We start from the raw sequence: 4,740 nt of genomic DNA, 5'->3' as shown, positions 1-4,740 counted from the left end.
CGCGGCCCGGCGGTGGTGTTGGCGGCGAGCGGCCGGGAGAGGGGCGGGGGCGCTGCAGGCCCGAGCCGCAGTGATTGGTCTCGGGGGAGGGTGGGGGGTTGCAAGCCCGAGGCGCGGTGGCATCCGTTGCATGATGCAAAAAAGGATCGATTTCAAAAGTTGCGAGTCGCACTGGCACGGCCGCGGGCCGGGCCGCCTCCTCTACGCCGCGCGGCGAGGCCCGCTGCACCGCATCTGCTCCTGAGCGGGGCGGCGCGGACGGAGTCCTAAATCGGCTCTGGCGACTCCTGTCGCTTCGCCCACCTACTGTTCAGCTCTGCTCCGGAGTCCTCGGGAGCTTCGGCGAAATATGCAAATGTCCTGCAGGGTGTCCGGTACGTGTACTGGGTATGGCAGGAAGCCCCAAGACGCCGAATTAGCCCTCGCGGCCTGGTTAACGTGGCAGCCCGAACCAGCGGGTCCGCCAGACCCTGGCGAGGCCGCCCGCCCCTGCAGACGACCCGGTGTGCGGCTTTCTAATGTATTGCGGATGCAAATGCTCCAACCCGATGCCCCCCAGCGTTTCCCTTAAAGCTGAGCAAGTTGGCGGCGTGCCCGACCAAACTTTTGAAGCGGATCAGCATTTTCCAGATCATCCGGGGAACAGAAATATTTTTGGGTATCGGAAGGGGGCATTATAAATGCTTTGAGGTTTGCACGCTGCAGATGTCCTCTTCCTTCTTGTAACTTGTTTGGCAGTTTCCTATGGTTTGAGTCAGCATGTGGACGCCAAATAGACACTGGCTCCTCCGGTCTTTGTGTCCTTTATCCATATGTTCAAGGAAATTCGGAAAGCACACAGCACCACCTAGGTTCTGGAGCAGGCACGCTGGATTCACCTGGGAATCGCCTGGAGACGGGACCGAGGCGTGCACAGTCACCTGACGTCCTCTCACAGGCCTGGGCTCCCCATCAGGAGAACAGAACAAAGAAACCTTAACCTTCACTATGTTAAGTCGATGGTGTTTTGGAAAATGTGAGGTTTTACTTATTCGTACTAGGAATCGAACTCACGATCTTGCTATTGCCAGGCAGGCGCTGTGCCACTGAGCTATATCTCCGACCCAGAAATTGAGATTTTCTTTTTTTTTTTTTTTTTTTTTTTTTGGCGGAACCAGGGATTGAACTCAGGCCCTTGCACTTGCCAGGCAAGCGCTTATTCTACTGAGCCCTCTCCTTGACTCAAGATTTTTCAGGAAAAAAAAAATTAACAGAAAAAAAATATTTTGCGGGTCAGCGAAGATAAACAGCCAAGATGAGCAGGACGCTTTGTGAACATTTGTTACACTGAGGAGTAATTTAGCTCGGTGACAACCCAGGATGCCTCTTGGGAAGGAAAATGAGCCTTACTTCTGATTAAGAGGTTGTTATACCAAGGAAGCCTTTATTTAGACTGAAGGCAAGGGTAACATCACCACAGGGAAAGGTGTGATTTGATTTAATGTGTGAAAGGGGGAAGAAACATAAGACTATCCCCAGATTTCCTTTTGAAGGGACTGGGTGAATAGTGATACCTCCGAGATAGGACTTACTGGGTGGCATATTTGGGGTGCGAGTTAAATTCCTAGCCTGCTGGCCATTCCAGGTGTTTTGGAATCCAGCTTGGAGTTTGAGATGCAGATCCGGGTGCCATCAGCATGTAAATGGAGTCAAGCCTTGGAGGGAGATGGGATTATCCTGGAGGGCTCAGAAACAAAGCAAAACAGACCTTGGACAGAGCTCTGCTGAACCCATAAATGGAATGTCGAAGAGAGCAGAAAGGCTGAGCCTGTGAGAAGCCAGAATGGCCAGAACCAATCCTTTCTGCAGCTACCCTAGCTGCAGCTCTGGAGTCTGCTTGTCTGTGTCTCTTGTCTCTTGCCCCTTTGGTTGGGGTGTGGGGGGGAGGTCGGGTGGCTGGGGATGGAACCAAGAGCCTCCTACAGCCTAGGGAAGCACTCTACCACTGAGCCCTGAAGCAGTAGCCCAACCTTTAGCCCTTGGCTGAGCTAGGACACTTAGATTCCTCTGGGGCCACTCCCTGGGTCCCATATAATCCTGTTGACCTCTGTTCCTACCTCCTTTTCCCTAGATGAAGTTACCCTGTGTGTTACTGCTTTACCCTCCCACTCCCCCAGTTGTTCCCCAGGGTTTCTTCCACTGACCTGTCTCAGTCCCCTAACCCCCACCTGAGAGTTCACCAGAACCCTATCTGGGGAGCCACCTCCCTTGGTTTCTCAGGGTCTTCTGGCTCCATCTAAGAGTTGGTTCCATTGGGTTGATTCCTTGGCTAAGGATTATAATAAATACCTATTTATCACCCTGTTATTTACATCTAGCAGGTATAATGGGTTGATTTGTGTATTCCCAAAAGATAATGTTGAAGTTTCATCCTTCTTATTACCTATTGATATAGGAGAAAGAAACTCCCAATCTGAATGATACCTGTCATGAGTTTGTGTTCTCTAAAACCAAAGAATGGATTTTAGGAACATGGAGGTTAAGAGCAGAATATATTTATTGGGAGAAAGAAAGCTTCTGAGAGACAGCAGGAGAGCTCAGTGGGTTGCCAGAGACCCTGGCTTTTCTAGGTGTTTTATAAAGCAAAACCATGAGGTGAGGCAGATTTAAGGTGGAAAACATGGGAACTCGATAGATGAACATGAGATGCAACAAAAAAACTGTGGTCAAGCAAGATTATAAATACAGCTGCTCAGGCAAGGGGACATGAATATAGGGCAGGGGCTTTCCTGTAGGGGTGGGTGAGTGGCTCTTCCTGGCTTTTCTTAAGGTGATTGATACCTTTTTAGAATATCAATCCCTGATGGCTAGCCCTAGGGAGGTATATGGCTGCATTTGTTTAATCTTTTGTCTTGAAGTCACCAAAAGCTGAGGTGCCTAACTCTCCCACCTTTGTGAGGTATCTAGCCTTCCATATTGGGTCCTTTGAGGGCCTAGCCCTAACTGCCTAAAATATTTCTAACTCAGCTGCCTGTAACACTATGAATATTGTTTTATCTTGAAATAGGGTCTTTCTAGGGCCGGGAAGACAGCTCAGTGGTGTAAGTGTCCACCTGGTAAGTGCAAGGTCCCAAGTTTGATCCCCAGTACCAGGGAAAAAAAAAAAAAGAAGAAATAGGGTCTTCACAGAAAGCTAAACTAAGACTGCTGTTTCTAATGTTCATTATTATCCCCAAAGTATGACCTGTTCTACACTGTACCGCATCCAAGACCAAATGCACTTTGTGTGTATGTGCAGTGCTGGGGATGTGATCCTGGGTCTCATGCTGGCCAAATACTGTACCACTGAGCCACATTCCCACCGCTAAGCAGATGAACCCTAAAGAAAATAATAGCTATCCTTAGGAAAAAGCCCCCTGGAACTCCTACCTGGACTCCCCTCCTTCCTCTCCATCAGAGTCAGTGTCTCAGAGGGGGACTGTGCTCTGCCAGTACCCCTCCACCAATAGCCCATTTCTGAGAACTAACTCTACTCTCCTTGTTCAGAGTGCTTCACAAACTTCCTGTCAGAATTCTCCCCACAGTCTCCTAAGGGGCAAAACTAGGAGTAGGAGTGCTTAAACACCTTGTCAAGATTATCAGGTAGTTAAAAAAAAAAGAAAAAAAGATTACCAGGTAGTTTAGATTTCCCCAAGCAGATCAACAAGGATAGGGGTATAGAGGTTAATTTGGAAATTGATCCCAGGAAATGTAAGTTATAAAATGAGAAAAATTATACCAAAAAAAAAAAGGAGGGGCCAGGGAGACGGCTCAGTAGAATAAGTGCTTGCTTGGCAAGCACAAGGGCCTGAGTTCAAACCCCAGTCCACCAAAAAAAAAAAAAAAAAGGAGAGAGGAAAAAGCAAAAGTATTGAAGACTGTGAACAATGTTATGACTAACATCTACAAGTCCCTCCCAAAACCTCATGTGCCTATAGGGGGGCTTTGGGGGAATGATTGGATCATGGGTGTATGATGCTGGATTGGTCCACTTATGGGCTTATCAAAGTGTGGATGATGGATCTACCAAGAAGGAAGACCTAACCTTGGTATGGGTGGCGCTAGCCATTAAGTGTGTAGACTGGATGGAATAAAAAGGGAAAGAAGTCATGCTGCTTCCTGTCTGACATGCCATGGTCTGTTTCTCTTCTGCCATGCTGTCTTGCCTTGGAGGCAGCCAACTATGGACTGAAACCTCAACAAACTGTGAGTCCAATAAGCCTGTCCTCCTTTAACTTGTGGGTGTCAGGTATTTTGTCCCAGTAATACAATAGTAACTTAAGGTAAGTGGTTTACTGCTGTGAACAGTATGACTCAACTTGGCCCTTTTGGGCTCTTTGAGAAACTTTTAAGAAACACTTGGGGGCAGAGACAAAAGTAGGTGGAGTAATGGCCCACCCAAAGATATCAGTGTACCCCATGCCCTGTGAATATGTTATAACACAAGGTAGAGGAACTTAGGATTTAGATAGAAAGAAATGTGCTAATCAGATGAGTTCACTGTACACTATGACCATTTTTCTGAAATTTTCAGGTAGCCCCATGGTAATCATCTGATTAGCCTCCTTAAGAGTAGCAGAGAGAACCAGCGGAATGATTGCAGGAGACAGTTTGGCCACTGTGGTTCCTGTGGCTGATAAAGATGGGATAAAAGGGGTTGGGGAGATAGCTCAGTAGAGTAAGTACTTGCGTGACAAGCACAAGGTCCTGAGTTAAATCCCC

The sequence above is a fragment of the Octodon degus genome, unplaced genomic scaffold, assembly GCF_000260255.1.
Source record: "Octodon degus isolate 3935 unplaced genomic scaffold, OctDeg1.0 scaffold00141, whole genome shotgun sequence".
NCBI lineage: Eukaryota > Metazoa > Chordata > Mammalia > Rodentia > Octodontidae > Octodon > Octodon degus.
The sequence above is the reverse complement of the archived record's forward strand: the minus strand, read 5'-3'. Positions refer to the sequence as shown.